The sequence below is a fragment of the Pan paniscus genome, chromosome 7, assembly GCF_029289425.2.
Source record: "Pan paniscus chromosome 7, NHGRI_mPanPan1-v2.0_pri, whole genome shotgun sequence".
Taxonomy (NCBI): domain Eukaryota; kingdom Metazoa; phylum Chordata; class Mammalia; order Primates; family Hominidae; genus Pan; species Pan paniscus.
In genome coordinates this window covers 57,113,020-57,131,255 of record NC_073256.2, presented here as the reverse complement: position 1 = coordinate 57,131,255, position 18,236 = coordinate 57,113,020, and the positions used below count along the sequence as shown (strand labels likewise).

Sequence of the window (18,236 nt, the reverse complement as noted above, 5' to 3'; positions counted from 1 at the left end):
ATTTTCAGCAAAACTCTGTTTTCCCTGCAGGGGATATTTTAGGTAAGCCTTACAACAATCCTATGAAGTAGGTACTATTCATCCTCATCTTACATATGGAAAAATGGAGTTTCGAAAGATTAAGTGACCTACACCCAGCCACACAGCTATTCCAAGTTCAGCCATCATGTTAAACCATGTCATCCTAACACCAACATGTCAGCATTCAATCTCTACCCTGCATTGCCTGACACCCCACTTTCTCCAGCTCCTCACAATCCAAATCCTCAAGATGCAACTCGAAACCTATCTCTTTAATAGTGTCCACCTTTCTTCTTTTTTTGTTGTTTGTTTTTTGAGACAAGGTCTCACTCTGTCACCCAGGCTGGGGTGCAGTGGCACGATCTCGGCTCACTGCAACCTCTGGCTCCTAGGTTCAAGCAATGCTCATGCCTCAGCCTCCTGAGTAGCTGGGATTACAGGCACATGCCACCACCTCCAGGTTTTTTGTTTGTTTGTTTGTTGTATTTTTGGGGAGAGACAGAGTTTCACCATGTTGGCTAGGATGGTCTCGAACTCCTGACCTCAAGTCATCTGCCCACCTTGGCCTCCCAAAGTGCTAGGATTACAGGTGTTAGCCACCATGCCTGGCCTCTTTTTTGTTTGTTTGTTTTGAAACAAGGTCTCACTCTGTCTCCCAGGCTGGAGTGCAATGGCATGATCTTGGCTCTCGGCTCACTGCAACCTCCACCTCTGGGGTTCAAGCAATTCTCGTGCCTCAGCCTCCCAACTAGCTGGGATTATAGGCGCCCACCACCATGCCTGGTTTTTTTTTTTTTTTTTTTTTTTTTTTGCAGTGTCCCACCTTCAATCAGCTGAATGCTCTCTTTTGTCATTCTGAATCTCCTTGTCTGAACTCTGAAGAGGTCATTGTTTCTACTCCTTGCTACCAGTGTTTCAGTTTAATTCATTCAGTTGATCAGTTTTTCTTCAGTCTCCTCCATGGGCCAGGCCCTGCCAGGTGAACAGCTCGCAGCCCCAATCCTCAAGGAGGTGAGGCTGGTCGGGTCTCCCAACTAGATGGTGAGCTCATTGGAGGCAGGGACCAGATGGGTACCTCTCTGCATTCTCTACAACACTGGGAGCCCAGAAGACCTGCAGCAAATATTTCTAGATTGATTGGTACCTTGGATGGTTGACAACTGTGCAGAAGGAGGGCTGCTTTTCTCCCCGCAAATCTTTGCCTGCCCCTATGACCTGCCTGGTCTATGGATTCACCACTTCCTGTTCCAGGCATTTCTCTTCTCACCAGGAGGCTGCTCGGGCCAGGTCATTTATCTCTGAGTCCTGTCTTCTTGGGAGAAGGACTGCTCAGCAGGTGCCTGATAACAAGCCCATTAAACCTCTCTCTCTGCTCTCAGCATGAGCGCTCCTGCACTCTGCAGTGTTTATCTTCCCTTCCAAGCAGCTGGGAGGATGAGCAGGGTCCACTGTGGAGAGAAGAAAGCAGGAAAGAGACTGTACCTGGAGCCGTGGGTCACCGGAACAACAAGAACTGCACACAACACACCCCGAAGGAACAGCAGTGGGACAGAGGTTAATAGAAAACCAAACTCCATCCCATCCCTCCTCCTCCACCTGCTCCTCTCTCTCCAACACACACACACACACACACACACACACACCCTCCTTCCTTGTACCCCTGACATGAAATACAGGAATAATACCCACAGCAGAATACAGGAAAGAGGAAAAGCAAAAGAAGCTACCTTTTACGGTGGGAATTGGTGTGGGTGGTCCCTAGTCCCCAGGGTGCAATTTGAGAGTATCAGGTGGGCCTAACTCCTCTGCCGCCTGTCACCAGGGCCTGAGAATTCCCATTTAGAGTTGTTCCCGTGATGTTTCCACAGTCCCCCTTTGAGAAGTAAATATTGGGCAGCCAGAGCTGGCTCTGTGGCACTCAGAAGGGCCCCACACTTGGTTTAATGTTCTGCTGTTGCTATCTTGAGATTCTTAATTTTTTAAGGAGGAATCTTGCGTTTTCATTTTGTACTGGGCTTAGCAAATTATGTAGCCAGTCCTGTGGGCCACAGAGAGGAAGGGTCTTCAGAGACAGGATGAGGACAGAGCAGAATCTCCTTGTGGGACTGTGTGCAGGGGCTGGTGAGCGCTGGCAGAGCTGTCCTGGGATTGAGGGCTCACTTCACCGGCTGCATTCAGGCCCACAGAGAACAAGAGGCCACAGCCTGCAGCTGCTCAGGGAACCTGCCTGGGGCCAGACCAAACTCTCTGTTTTTTACCCCTCACCAGCCTTTTCCAAGTCACCGAAGCCAGGGGAGCACAGAGCTGAGAGGTTCTGGGGCTCACTGTGTCTTAGGGAGGACATCAGAGGTCCCCCTGTCCCCAGCTCTGAGCGTGCACAGGAGCCTGACCACACTTAAACCAGGCCCTGGTTCGGTCAGTCCACCAGGCCCTGGGTCAGCCTCTAGCCACAAATCCTTCCACAGTCGCCAGAGCCCTGACAAAGCTGACTCTAAGGAAACTGGGACTGGGAACCCCCGGTTCACCAGGGCTGAACCGACTCCAGAGGGAGCTCATCAGACAGACCATGAGAGAGTAGAGAATTCACTCCCAACGCCATCTCCAGCAGGAGCCCTGCTCTCTCCTCTGGGAAAAGCAGCACTTTCTGCAGGGTTGGCAGGAGTGAGGCCTTCCTTCAGGCCAGGACTCAGTCCCTTTGCATCCCAGTGTCAAGCCCAGGGCCTAGCCCAGGGAAACCCCTGGAAGAGAAACGAGGAAGGAGGGAGGGAGGGATGATCTAGGCGTGTCTATTCAGAGTGGAGCCTAGGAGGCCCTCCTGTCTTCTAGTCCCCTCCAAAACAGCCTGTCAGATTCCACGAATATGATTTCATTCCCTTTGCCTTTGGGGCTTGAGAAGCACTCATAAAATTCAAATGTCCCTGGAAATAGTCATTCTATGAGCTTTCTTCCTTGGAGATAAAGGTAGGTGCTTAGAGATGGTGAAGGCAGGAAGGAGGCAGGGAGGAGGGAGACAGGGAGGGAGGAGGAGGAAGGGCAGGGATGACACACAGCTGCTGCACCCGTGGGTCCTGGGCAGGAGCACAGCAGCCACCGGAGTGGAGAGAGGCCCTGGGCGATCACTGAAGCTACATCTGGGCTGCCGGGCAGACGGAGGCTGCTCCACATGGCTCCTGATCTGCTGATTATTGACTTCTGCTTCTCCCAGGCTCCTTCCTGCCCCAGTTCTCTACTGTCCTGGGCCGATGCCTCCTCGCTTCCCTGGTGACCAGAAAGCAAGGCCTCCCCTGCACGATGGGTGGGAGCACAGGGAAGGGTGGTACTACTGCGGAGTGTCAGAGCTCTGCCTCCTGCCTCCCCTCCCCCAGGCCCTCTGAGTACCCTGCCGCTGAGGCTGAGGCTGAGGCTGAGGCCATGCTGAGAAGTCTCCTGCCACGTCTGACTGCAGGAGTGGGAGGAGGAGCTGGAGGTGGGGGCTCTCAGACACTCATTGAAAATCCCGCCTGCCCCACAGAACGCAACCTCATTAAGATGGCCTGCTGGAGAGAGGATTAAGGCATCACAGTGAGTCCCCATCATGTGGTTGTTATTATCAGTCGTTTCCATCATCATTCAGAACTCATAATTCAAAACTGGTGCCCTCTTGCCAGCCGTGGCTGCCCTGGGATCAGCTGATCAGAGCCAGGCTCCCCCACGCCTACATTCCCGCTTTGAACCCATAAGCATGTGGAAGCCTCAAGCACGCAGGCCTCCAGACCTGCCTAAAAGAGAAAGGGAGTGGCCCACTCCCCCAAACCAAAGGGAGTGACGGTGGCGGGGTGAGGCGGTGGGGGCCGGTGGGGGGCCGGTGGGGGGCAGCTGGTGGTCAGGGAAGGCCTCATGAGGGAGGCGGCGCCAGGCCCTTGAATAGGGGAGGGGCAGAGAGGACAAACAGAGCTTCTTTCCTTCTAAAGCGCCTGTCTCTGCTCCCCTTCCTGGCACCCCTAATGGCCTAGAAGTTTCCCTGTATCTGCCCCAAAGGCAGCAAAAAGCATTTTCCTGGGAATTCTAGGGATCAAAGTGGTCTTCACTGCCCCAGAATTCCCCCTAGTGAACCTGGTAGTGAGGACAATAACTCCTGGTTCCTCTTCACACCTGCAGCTGCTACCGGGGTGACCTCCAGGGTCCTCACTGCCGCTCCCTCCCGTCTCAACCTGGAGAGGAGAGTCACTCCTTGGAATCGTCACCTGCAGTGACCCTAGGCATGGGGGAGCACCCCAGGAAGGCCTTAGATACTTTACAGTGTTCTCCCTACAGGGGAGGCTCAGCTCCGGCTGCTGCCCTCACAGACAAGGTCGCCACTGCAGGGAGTGGGCTCCCGGGGGAGGCACCCAGGCCCGAGCTCCAGTCCACTCATTCCTTCATTTGTCCTTTCATTCACTTCGCTGACTGTCTAGTGAGCACTTCCTACGGGCCAAGTGCTGAGCTGTGGACTGAGGTACAGAGGTAAGGGCCACATTATCCTCCCTGAGCTCACAGCTGCAGTGGCAGGCGGTAGAGTTGGCACTTTGAGGGTGGGACATCGTGGGGGAGGCTGGGGGTCTCTGTCCTTACCCTCAAAAAGCTCACAGCCTCAAAACCTAACACAGGGTAAACCAGGAGAGGAGTCGGCGTGGAAGTCTCCTTGGACACAGGAGGAGCACCCCGGCTCAAGACAGGAAGAGCTCACCTGGAGAAAGGGGAATGGGGAGGAGGAGGGCAAGGCTAAACACAGGAGAGACAGCAAGGCAAAGGCCTGGAAGCAACACCTAGAACCTTCCAGAAGATTAGAAGAACTGGCACAGCGATGATTCTGGAAGCTGGAGCTCAGAAAGAAAAGGGGAACCCACCAAAGGGCTTCAGGCAGGGGCCGTGAGTGGTCAGATCTACGTGTTGGAAAATGCCTGGCCACGGTGAGGGGGGGCGACTGGAGGACACCATGTTGGAGGACCTGCCGTTGTCTAGTGAGAGGTGATGGGCACCTGAACCAAAGCAGTGAAGGTGGGGATGGGACAGAGGGGCCGATCTGATGGGTTCAGGAAGGGGCATCAACAGGATGCGGTGACTGAGTGTGGAAGGCATGCAAGAAGGAGGATGATGCCCAGCACCTGGCTCCAGCAGCAGGAAGGACAGCCGAGCTGTTCACAAAGGCAGAGAAGAGAAGACAAGGAGCAGGTTCCCGGGGAATAATAAAACTGTTCAATTTTGAACTTGCTGAGTTTCTTGGGGTTTTTTGTGGGACGAATAAGAGATGCTAGAAAGCTGTTAGAGGGCTGGGCATGGTGGTTCACCCCTGTAATCCCAGTACTTTGGGAGGCAGAGGTGGGAGGATTGCTTGAGCCCAGGAGTTTGAGACCACCCTGGGCAACATGGTGAAACCCCACTTATACAAAAAATAAAAAATTAGCTAGACATAATGGCCCACGCCTGTGGTACCAGCTACTCAGAAGGCTGAAGTGGGACAGGAGATTGAGGCTGCAGTGAACCATGATCACAACACTGTACTCCAGCCTGAGTGACAAAGTGAGACCCTGTCTAAAAAAAAAAAAAAAGAAAGAAAGAAAGAAAGAAAAGAAAAGAAAGGAAAAGAAAGAAGAGAAGAGAAGAAAAAAAAAAACTGTTAGGTATTCCTGCCTAGACCTTGAACATTACAGATTTGGAAGACAATGGCAAACTGCAGTCATAAATGAGGTCATTCAGTTTGTAAATGACAATGAGGATAAGTCACAGAGGCACACCCTCATATAACAGAAAGGGAAGGGGAAAGGAACAATAAGAGAGAGAAGAAAAAATCAGGGCAGAAAAAGAGGGAGTGCATTAGGACTCTTCCGCATGTAACAACAAAGCCAATTCAAACTGACCTAAATAGTAAAAGTGATTTACAGGGACATGTGACTGGAAACACAGGGCCAGATCTGGCTTCAGGTTCAATTTGATTCAACCGCTCTGCCAATGGCATCAAGGATCCAGTTTCTCTCTGTCCTTCAGCTCTGCCTTCTGCAGGATTAGCTTTATTATAATGCCAGCGGCCAAAACACCCAGGTTTCTTACTTCCCCCTCCAAATCCAGGGGGAACAGGCCATCATACCCAGAGACCTCTCAGTACATCAAAGAAACATCTTACCTAGAAACTGCAAATAAATTTTTTTCCCAAACTGATTGTCTTGAATTTGGTAACATCTTCACCTCTGAACCAATTTCTATGGCTTTTATTGCTTACGCCAAAGCCATTTTCCCCAGACTTGGAGCTTAGGATAGAGTTGATTTTCCACAAAGCACATAGACAGAGGGGTAGATTCCTCAAGTAAAAGCAGGGTACAGGAGTTACCTTATTACCAAAAGACAGAAATACTGGGCATGAGGGAGGCAATCACAATACAAAATAACACAGGTGAGAGTTCTCAAGAAAGAGGAAGTAGACAACAGCAGCAAAAACTATAGAGAGGCCAAGGAACAATCAAATTGAATGTGTGTGTAAGGTGGGATGGGGGAGATCTACGAGGAAATTCTTCCTGAAAAACTGGCAATCCTTGAAGAGCATCAAACCATGCATGGACTTCAGATAAGATGTGTGTGTGCACATGTATGCATGCATAGGCTTTAGCTAGGACACATGGGTGTACGTGTATACATGCATGGGTTTTAGTTAGAATGTGGGTGTGTGCATGTATACATGCAGAGGCTTTAGATAGGACACATGTATGCATGCATAGGCTTTAGACAGGACATATGTATCCATGCATAGGCTTTAGATAGGACACATGTATGCACACATGGGCTTTAGACAGGATGTGTATGATACCATGCATGTGCACTAGTGCATGCACTCACACCACACACATTGGGAAGGAGGGGTGTCCTGGCAACAGGAGGGTCTTGTGCAGAGATCCAGAGGCAAGTTTGACAGCACATTCTGATGGAGAAAAGCAGGAATCTAGTGCAAGAATTGGAGGCAGCAGAAGATGAAGAGCCGTGAGCTGGGACCAAATTCTAGCAGCTCTCAGCAGAGTCCCCCTGAGCCTCTTGGACATAGTCCTGAAGGCTGTGGAAACTGCTGGAGGGCTCCGAGCAGGGGATGGCACAGCCACAGTGAAGTTTAGAAAAATCACTGTGGCCTCGGTGTAGGGTGTAGTGAAGGAGCAAGAGAGCAGGTGGGAAGAGCAATGGGAAGGTGATGGCAGGTGTCTGGGTGGCCTTGGCAAAGGTGGTGGGGGCAGGCAACGGTCAGAAGAGGACAAAGCAAGATACTAAAGAGGATGAGAGAGCAGGGCTGGGGAGTGATTGATGTAGAGGGTGACAGGGGAGGCACTATGGATGTGAGAACAGGCCTGGACAGCCACAGCCACCATCCATCAGTAGAAGGCCACCATCCACTGTGGCCACCATCCACAAGGAGAAGGCCACTATCCACCAGAAGAAGGCCGCCATCCACCAGGAGAAGGCCACCATCCACCAGAAGAAGGCCACCATCCACCAGGAGAAGGCGACCATCCACTGTGGCCACCATCTACCAGGAGAATGGCCTGCGGAACTCTCTTCCCTCCTCCCCTCCCCCTGCCATTCATCCACCTCTGAGGTGCCAGTGATGTCACAATGAACTGCCACAGTCTGAGTGACCACCTATGAACCACCTATGAATTGTGAGAAGGAAACTGCAGGTACTTGTGTGGGAAATGCTGCAGTACCCAGTTGGCTCCACAGGTGGTAGGGAGTGGGAGCTTAAAAACGAAGAAACTGAAGGGGACAGATGATCCTAATGAAATGGAGATTGGATTTTTATTTTTTAAAAAATACAAGTGAAAGAGAATGCAGCCCCAAAGAGTAGCTGGAGCAGAATGGGATCCTAAGTCTTCGCCTTGGAGGTAGCTCCCTTCGTGTCTGGTAATTTTTCTTCTTGAAGCTGAAGGGTTTGCAGTCCCTGTTCCAAGAACTGGAACCCCACGTCCTATTTCTTGTAGACTTTGGCTTTTGTTGAATGGGAGATGCTGGAATCTTTTCCGCAGAAGACCAAACCAAGTCATCCTCTTGGCTACACTTCCTTGGCCCTGGCTCTAGTTTTGGGGGGAAGAGGAGAGGGCTGAGGAATTGATAGAGCGGAGAATGCACAGGGGGATGCGGGAGGAGGAACGGGGCTCCTCCCAAGGGCCCCTGGAAGAAAAGCCTGGAAGGAAGTGCTGGTGATGCTGCTAATGCTCTGCCTCTGCCTTCCCACTCAGCATCTGCAGGCCTGGGTCCTGGGCCCTTGTCTGACCCCAGGGGAAGAGGAGGAGGAGGTGCTGATGCTGGAGCGGGTTTTCAAGGCCTGCTCTGCCCAAACAAAAGCCACCAATTTGGAAAACGCAAGCTGCTCGCTGGCCACAGCCACCTCTGCCTCCACCCACCTAGAGGGAATTGCCCCACTCGTCTCCCCAGTACACTGTCCCCATCCAACCCCAACCCATGTCCAAGGGAAGGCACCAGGGAAGCTGCAGCCGACGGGATTAGGCATCGAGTGCCCAGGCTGGGGTTTTGGCCTTCTCTCTGTCCAAAAAGTAGAAGTCGAGTCCAGAAAGAGCCAAACTAGAGGCCCCAGTCTCTATTTTCAGAAGATGCTCAAGGAAATCTCTTCCTCGATCTTTAAAAACCTCTCCACCCAATCGCCAGGAAGGCCATGAGGTCAAAAGCAGCGGTTTGCTCACATCCCGCCCCTCCTTCCCCCTCGCTGAGCACCAAGAATAACTTCCTGCTGGGGATGAGGGTGGGTAAAAAAAGATTTAATTACAGCTTCTGTTTCTGACCTCGCTCCCCTACCCCTGGGAGCTGCCATGTTGCCCTGCCTGACTGTGGTGTCACCAAGAGGACACTGGCCTGGGGACACCAACCACAGGCTGGAGAGAGCCTGGGGGCTGAGGGTGGGTTCCCTGAGCCGGCTCTGATAGTACCACAAAATCCAGGGTTGGGCTACCTGCTAAGGCAGTGGGAGCACCCAGAGCCAGGGCGCAGAGCAGGCTCCATGGATTGTTTTGAGAACATAGCGGGCCAAGCTCAGTAGCTCATGCCTGTAATCCCAATGCTTTGGGAAGCAGAGGCGGGAGGATCGCTTGAGGTCAGGAGTTCAAGACCAGCCTGGGCAACATAATAAGACCCCGTCAATACCAAAAATTAAAACATTAACCAGGCATGGCAGTGCATGCTTATAATCCCAGCTACTTGGGAGGCTGAGGCAGGAGGGTCACTTGAGCCCAGGCATTGGAGACTGCAGTGAGCTATGATCACACCTCTGCACTCCAGCGTGGATGACAGAGCAAGATTTTGCCTCAAATAAATAATAAACAAACAAACAAACAAAATGACAAACTGGACATAGGGGAAATCGCTGGCTTTGGTAAGGTCAAGCTGAAGAAAAGAGAGACTCAGGAGAACACTCGGCCGACCAGAGACCACTGAGCGGAAGTAGAGTGAAATTTCCTAAGAGCCTGGAGGGTACCCCCCATCCTCCTTGAGCCTGCAGTGCTGATGTGGAGGAAGAGCCACCCGCAAGATGCGCCCGAGCCACAAGCCACACCGTGAACCCAGGTACCCTGCACCCATGTACCAGCCTGTGGGTGTCTGAGGGGACCCCCCAGTCAGACTGCCAAATTCTCCAGTGTGCCCTGGGATATTCTAAAAATTATTTCTATGATTATGAAAAATAAAACTCACTTTGTGCACCCCCCCAAAAAAAAAATTCTAAGGCAGGATGGAAGATGCTTCTAAAAGACAGGGTAATTTTCTCCCCAGCTGTTTCCAGGCCAGCACCGTCCCTGCTTCCAATTTCCAAATCTCACCCTCAACTCCCACCCCATCACATTCTGGCTGGCCAGATTGCTTCACAGTCATTGCTTTTTCTTTTTTAGAGACAGGGTCTTGCTGTGTCACCCAGGCTGGAGTACAGTGGCACCATTTTGGCTCACTGCAGCTCAACTCCGCTGGGCTCAAGCAATCCTCCTGCCTCAGCTTCCCGAGTAGCTTGGGACTACAGGTATGCACCACCATGCCTGGCTAATTTTTTTTATGTTTTGAAGACATGGGGTCTCCCTATGTTTCCCAGCCTGGTCTTGAACTCCTGGGCTCTAGTGATCCTCCCACCTTGGCCTCCCAAAGTGCTGGAATTACAGGCGTGAGCCACAATGCCCAGTGGTCACTGCTTGTTCACATTTAGTGATCAACAGCATTAGATAAAACCTTGGCGTGTGGCCACCCATCATTGTGAACAACCCTAGACGAGACTTCTCTGGGCCCTCCACCCCCTCCCTGAACTGCCCTGCCTCCGCCTTCCAACAGCCACCAAGCAAACATTTGCAAGTCCATCTCTGCGGACCACAAGTGCTTAGCGATCCTCTTAAACTCTGACAACCAGGTGAGGAGGGCCTTTCTCCCTATGAAACCCCTCAAACTCCTCAGAGACCCCTTTTAATCTGGTCATCAGATGTTTTTGAAAACCACTGCAGAGCCTGGGGGAGGCATCCATGGAGCTATGTGAAAATTATCTCCCTGCTTTGGGACCTTACCCACCAGGATTCCGTTAACTGCCTTTGTTGTCCAAGAATGTGAGTTAGGAATCCCTCCAGGAGGCAGGAGGGGTGATTCCAATGAAGAGGAGAATGGAAGCTTTTAGACATGGTCCCTCTGTGCCAAGAACAGCTTTGGAGGCTTACAAGCGCTCACAGGACCATCAAAGGGAGCCGGCGCTGATACCTCTGTTTGTTGACTCAGTGAAAATACTCTATCTCAGGGTTATTGCCATTGAAAACATCTCCTCTATCTGGAATCTTTTCTACACCAAGCATACAATTGCTGCATTCATCTCTTGGGAGGAATCTGTCACCAAATCCATAAGCTGCCTCCGCCAGCAGGCGGGGCAGGATACCAACTTGCCTGACCTCCGCCCACTGGGATGAGCCAGGACGGAGTTCCTGTGTTAGTAAAGCCCCAGATGTCTCTCCTACCCTGCGGCTGCACCCTCTTCCTCCCCCACCCCTACTGCTCCCCTCTCACCCTCATAATCAAGGCAAAAGGAGAGGGGTGGAAGCAGAAATTTTCACCTCAATCAATGTTTGGGGACATTTACATAGACATAGGATGTGCTACTATACCCAAGCAAAGGAAAACCAGGCTGGGTGCAGTGGCTCACACCTGTAATCCCAGCATTTTGGGAGGCCAAGGCAGCAAGGCAGGAAAATCCCTTGAGTCCAGGAGTTCAAGACCAGCATGGGTAACAGAGTGAGACCTCGTCTCTACAAAAAAATCAAAAACTAGCTAGGCATGGTGGTACACACCTGCAGTCCTAGCTACTCAGGAGGCTGAGGCAGGAGGATCAATTGAGCCCAGAAGTTGGAGGCTGTGGTGAGCTATGATTGTGCCATTGCATTCCAGCCTGGGCAACCAAGTGAGACCCTGTCTCTAGAATGAATGAACGATGCAATCCCAGCACTTCGGGAGGCCGAGGAAGGCGGATCACCTGAGGTCAGGAGTTCAGGACCAGCCTGGCCAACATGGTGAAACTCCGTCTCAACTAAAAATACAAAAATTAGCCAGGTGTGGTGGCACTCGCCTGTAAGCCCAGCAACTCGGGAGGCTGAGGCAGGAGAATTGCTTGAACCTGGGAGGCGGAGATTGCCGTGAGCTGAGATTGCGCCACTGCACTACAGCCTGGGCAACACAGCAAGACTCAGTCTCAAAAATAAGAAGAAGAAGAAGAAGGAGAAGGAGAAGGAGAAGAAGAAGAAAGGAAGGAAAACTGACCTTGTACCATGCCCTCTATGTGCCAGACATATGCTATGTTACACAGTTGATCTGATAGTAACACACTGAGGTTGGTCTTTCATGGAGGAGAAAATTGTCCAATGTCACAGTGGCAAAAGTAAGACTTGAACCTAAGTCCCACCAGATGATGGCAAGAATGTGGGCAAACCACTAAGATGCTGAGCTTCGGGCCACCTGTCTCCATACTGGGAATCGCAATAGCACCTCACTGACCCACCTCCTTGCCCTGTGGGGAGGGAAGACAATTCCAAGTGCAAAGCTAATTCGCAAGTGTCAGTGGGCTGGGAGCACCTGAGGACAGGGAGATCCTCCACTGTATCACAGTGTGCCCAGCACCCAGATCCATGCTGGGGCGTCATCAGCCCTGTACTGAGTATCAGCCCTCTACTGGAGTGGAGTGAAGCCATGCCCACACTGTGTCCCGTGGAAAGCAGAGGAGAATTCTTCTTATGGTCCGGATGGAAGGAGTGGATGCAAACAAGGCGTCCATCACACGGCAGACCACCCTGAGCAGAGAATGAGCACACAGTGCTAGGAGTAGGAAGCAGATAAGGGGTCCCCCAAACCTCATCTTTTAGATCAACCAAATTCATGGCAGCCTAATCCAAAGAGCCCTGTGGCCCTCTCACAAGAGCTGGGAGTTGAACTGAGGCCCACAGCATACCTCGCTTTAATGGGACAGCTGAGCCCAAGCATTGGTAGTGGGGGCAGGGCAAAGGGGCTGATGGCGGCCTGATGCCAACCTCAAAGAAACCACATGGCTTCTGACACAGGGGCAAACAAGCAAGGTGTGGTGGTTCTCGCCTGTCATCTCAGCTACTCAGGAGGCTGAGGCAGGAGGACTGCCTGAGTCCAGGAGTTTGAGACCAGCCTGGGCAATATAGCAAGACCCCATGTAAAAAAGAAAAAAAAAAGTACAGTATAGGGAGGACAGACAAGACCCTCAGACCTGGGTATGGCTAATCTAAGAGTAAAAAGGGGCCAGGCACGGTGGCTCATGCCTGTAATTCCAACACTTTAGGAGGCCGAGGCAGGCGGATCACAAGATCAAGAGTTTGAGACCAGCTTGGCCAACATGACAAAACCACATCTCTACCAAAAATACAAAAATTAGCCGGGCGTGGTGCCAGGCACCTGTAGTCTCAGCTACTCAGGAGGCTGAGGCAGGAGAATCACTTGAACCCGGGAGGCAGAGGTTGCAGTGAGCTGAGATCGCGCCATTGCACTTCAGCCTGGACAACAGAGCGAGACTCCATCTCAAAAAAAAAAAAAAAGTATTTTAAAAGAATAAAGTGCCCTGGAGATGGAGATAAAACAGAGAATCCCCATGAAACCAAGTCAGCCCTGTCGCCAGGGCATCTCCTGTCTTCTGTTCTGATGAACATTAGCGTCACCTCCTCACGGAAGCCTCCCCTGACTCTGAGAGAGATCTTTACAGTCCCAGGACACCTTATCTATACCTGTGTCATGACACTAACTGCATTCAGCCTTTTGTTGCAAGCATTTACATTCCTATCTCCTCTTCCTCTGGAACTAAGTGCAGGGCCAGAGACTTACTATTCTTGTGTCCTTCTAGGGCAGCTACGACAGTGCCTGGTGCCTGGGGAGTGCTTGACAGATTCAGGTTGAAGAAACAAAGGCAGGTACAGGCAAGGAAGGGAATGAGGGGACCGAGGAAGGTCGGAATGGCCCTGCTGGTCATCAGGACTTGTGGACCCACTGCCGCCTGCCCTACTATCCCCCACATCGTCCATCCCCCAGGCTCCAACATGGCCCAGTGGGGTCCCAGACACATTCGGGGGGCGGGCAGTGGGCGGCGTTTCAGTCTGGGAGGAGGCCTTTTCCCAGGCCCTGTGGACCTCCCCACCGGCGGGAAGCGATCTTGCCAGGTGATCCTACAGGATCGCATCTGCAGAACTACAACTGAGCCGCTCTCTCGGGTGATTTGTGTCTCAAAACCACGCCAAGGCTGTAAATCAGGTGGTAGGAAGCTCTGTCTCCTGTTTTCCTGCTCAGCCAGACGGAGACAGAATGTACTGCCACCGGCTCCCAAATCTGGAAAACCAAGTCTGATTTAAGAGGAGATGTTTTAGCAGACATTAGCTCAGGTCAGGGCTGGGGAGCAGGGTCTCTTGCCTCTCCCTTCCTGCTCCGAAGGAGAAAGAAACAGCCACCTCCTCCCCAGCTGGGGGCTGAGTGGGTGGAGAACCTGAAAGCCAGGTGCCTAACAAGCCCTGGGGTTCGGTAGCAGCTGCTTAGAGCTCCTCCCCGGGAGGCTCCGGAGGGGAATTTTCCACTGCCCCGTTCAATTTACCAGTACAATTTAGCTCAGCTATACCGCGGCCTTGACTGTTTACAGTGGGGAGGGCAGGGCGGTGGAGGAGCCCTCTAAGAGTCCGTGCAAGAGGGCCGCGGCCCAGCTACAGGGGTCTGCAGGGGGCAAGGTGTGGCGGAGCGGGCTTCAGGCGCAGGTTTTGCTTGCTTTCACCACGCCCCAGGTCTAGCTCACGGCCTGCACCTGGGATGTTGGGGCTGTGCAGAGGCGCCGTGGGTGGGGACCAGGCCCCCTTTTAGATAGGGAGGGGAGGAGCAGGGCCCCGGCTGCGAGGAGTTGGGAGAGAAGCCAAAGCGTCTCCCCCCTCCCTCTGTTCCTGCTTTCTCAGGATGTCTGAGATGCCCAGCGTGGGTGAGTGCACCCTCCCTCCCTGGCTCTGCTCCTCCCCCTCCCCGGAACCACCACCCCCTCAGCCCTGAGCTGCCGATGCCCTCGGGGTTCTGTTTTCATTCCAGGCTGTGGATCCGGTCGTGGGAAGCAGGTAGGAAACCATGATTCTCGGGGTTAAATGAAGAAATATATTTAGTGCTCACAGAAATTTAGAAATTTAGAAAGCCAAATATTGGGTTAGCCGCCAGGAATGGAGAGGGAAAAAACCCAAAGCAAACAGCAGAGGAAAGAAATTCCTACCAGACAAGGTCCTTATTCATTCTCCCAACCCCAGGTGCAGGGGCCTGCAGGGGAGAGACCCGCTGAACTTAAGACTCTGATCAAACCCCAGACTCGGACCCTGCGCTGCCCATGGGGCCGACCGTCAATATCTGGATTGGCAATGGCACCCTAGAGCTCACTAAGTTGACCCTAAAGCCCTTTGGGAGCCAAGGGTGGGGGTGGGGAAGGAATAACAAAGTAGAAAGTTCCTGGATTGACGTGGAAAAATCAGTTTAACCTCCCTGGGCCTCATCTACGGAATGTAAGGGTTGGATTATGATTTCACAGGTCATAGCATCCTACTATTGTTTCTGCCTAAAATAAGCAGCAATAAGAATGAGTGTGAGGAAGACCACAGCAGCAGGACCCACCTGTTTCTGAGGCCTAGGGAGATGCAGTGATAGATTTCAGCTTATTCCTCATTCTCAGGTTTCTGTACCTTGACCCTCCATAGAGTGAACTTCTAGGTTCTGAGCTGACTCCTTGGAAACCCTAGACTCCAGGGACGCGCTTCTAGAACCTGCTCAGATTGCTACTCAGTTAACAGCCTGGCCCAGGAGGATTGCAACACCCAGCCTGGCTCCCAGGCAAGCTAAACAGGGCTTGATGATGGGAAGAGGTTAAGGGGTACGTGGAGAGAAAGAAGGATCAGAAGGCGGAAACATCATAGACCTCCTGGGATGCCTTCTGCAGGATCACAGAGAAGGCAAAATTTGTCCTCCTGACTACAAGATGCCAAGATACATTTGTATCGAGCCACTGAATTCTCTACCCCTTCTGTAGAGGTGGTTGGGGAAGAGCTGCAGTAGGAAGCTGGGTCCCAAGTAATGAAGGACCTTTAGAAGCAGAAGGTGTTAGGGTGGGGGCAAAGGACTGAACTCTGACCAACCAGAAGAAAGGAAAAACTGGAGTTCCTTTCCCCTAGGTCTGCCTTTCTTTCTCAGGGTCTCTATTTACTTCTCATGCACTTGACTCTCTGCTTCCCTCTCCCTCATTTCCACAAAGGGGCCCAAGCTTCACGTGCATCTCGCACCCCCGCACCTTGTGGGCAGGAAATCTGAGCACAGGCATTTCCTGTACGCTGACAAATGCCCACTGCAAAGAGCCCCAGCCTGAAGGTGGCCCTGTCTCCTAGTTATGTCCCTCCCCATCCTTATCTCCCCAGGCTCCAGCCCTCACCAGCAGGGACTCAACAAACGCATCTGTCAGATGAGTCATGGTACCAGAAGCTTGGGAGAAGACATGCAGAGCCAACCACTAACAAAACTGGCAAATGAAATAAATGCCCAGAAACCTGCTCCATCCCCAGCATTCCTTAAGTCCTATAAATTGCACCACCTTTTACCAGTTTTCAGAAACTAAAAGTCATCCTTGACATCCGTCCAATCAATCACCTCCTATTTATCTCCCAAATTCATTCTTTTTTTTTTTTTTCTTTTTGAGACAGAGTTTTTACTCTTGTTGCCCAGGCTGAAGTGCAATGGCACGATCTCAGCTCCCTGCAACCTCCGCCTCCCAGGTTCAAGCCATTCTCCTGCCTCAGCTTTCCTGAGTAGCTGGGATTACAGGCATGCGCCACTACGCCTGGCTAATGTTGTATTTTTAGTAGAGATGGGGTTTCTCCATGTTGGTCAGGCTGGTCTTGAATTCCCAACCTGAGGTGATCCACCCACCTTGGCCTCCCAAAGTGCTGGGACTACAGGTGTGAGCCATCGCACCCGGCAAATTCATTTTTATAATCTTGCCACCCCCACAACCACTGCCCTCATGGACCCTGGGCACGCCTCACCCGAATTACAGAAATTCCCTCCCAGCTGGTAAAACTGTTTGTGTGTGGCTCTCCTTCATTCCATCCTCCCTGGTTTAGCCAGAGAAATAATTCTAAAATGTACACATCCCAAAGCATCTCATTTTCCTGCATGCAGTCTTTCATCATCCATTCACTAACTGGAGGACAACATCTGAATTTATTAGTGAGCATACAAAGGCTTTTCATCCGCTGAACCCAGCCCATCTGCTACCATTTCCCTGGTCTCCGGTCAGAACTAGTGACTGTCCCATAAACAGGTTCTGCTGGACTTCCAGTCAAGATGGAGCGGTGAGTTCTCTGTTCCAACCACAAACCAGCAGTAAATAAAACATTTTCGCATATAACCCAACACACACAGTTGGGCTGAAAAACAAGGCAAGCTTTCTGTGAACCAGAAGCAAGAACAGAGCCCAAAATCACTAAATGGGGCTGTGACTGACATGCTGCTGGGCTCTGAGTCCCAAAGGGTTTTAGAGAAGCCAGGAGCCCAGTTACCTTAGAAAGGGCAGTGACTAAGATGAACACCAGGGGTCTTCTGGAGGCCAAGAATGTTCTTTTTGTGCTCTGGGGGTTTATTACACAGGAGCATTCACTTTGTGAAAACTCATCGAGGTGCCCCTTTACAATTCATGTGCATTTCTGTATATCTGTTATATTTCAATAGAAATGTTTACTTGAAAAACGTTGTCCTGGGAGAAAGCCCAGAGGAAGACCCTACTTTTAGATGCTGGAGACCAGGGTAGGGTGAGGTAAAGTGGGGTGGAAATAGAGCACAGCCTCAAAGTGAGGACCCATGCCAAGCCACCCACAGCTCCTCATCTGGATTGGCATCGTTCTGGCACAGAATAAGGAACCATGAAATAACACGTAAGAGCTGGCGCTGGAACAGCGGCTTAGGAAAATGGGTGGAGGCAACCACAAAACTATAAACTGCGCATTCAGGAAGAGAAGAAAAAAAGACAAAAACAAAACAAATCAAAGGGGGAAAACTGCCACTAGAAATGGATCTGCAAATCAAAATTCCAAAACACATTTTAACAATGAAAAAGTCTAATGGTAAGAAAGACAGTAAAATCAATAAACAACATGAATTCATTCCAGTTGACATCAGTTTTATAGAGCAGAAGTCATAAAAATCTATCAATTTTATAGACTAGTACTAAAATCTATCAGTTTTATAGAGGATAGGTTTTGAAGTATATATACATTTACGTTTCTCAAAGAAATCATAAAAACATATTAAAAATAAGCAATAAATATTAGATGAAAATAGGAATGGAACAAGAAGAAGTGGGAATAAAAAAGATTAGGAAGGCCAGGCATGGTGGCTCACACCTGTAATCCCAGCACTTTGGGAGGCTGAGGCGGGCAGATCACCTGAGGTTGGGAGTTCGAGACCAGCCTGACCAATATGGAGAAACCCTGTCTCTACTAAAAATACAAAATTAGCCAGGCATGGTGGCACATGCCTGTAATCCCAGCTACTCAGGAGGCTGAGGCAGGAGAAGCACTTGAACCTGGGAGGTGGAGGTTGCAGTGAGCCGAGATCACACCACTGCACTCTAGCCTGGGTGACAGAGTGAGACTCTGTCAAAAAAAAAAAAAAAAAAAAAAAACTCA

At 51.3% G+C, this 18,236-nt stretch overlaps 1 long non-coding RNA gene across 1 annotated transcript; it reads left to right on the top strand.

Annotated features, from left to right (window-relative positions):
* Window positions 1-7,631: 7,631 nt before the first annotated feature.
* Window positions 7,632-16,103, top strand: LOC129398610 (uncharacterized). The gene is made up of 3 exons (XR_008626382.2): window positions 7,632-9,591; window positions 13,397-14,636; window positions 15,972-16,103. It is a non-coding gene; the product is annotated as an uncharacterized LOC129398610 (long non-coding RNA).
* Window positions 16,104-18,236: the final 2,133 nt, after the last annotated feature.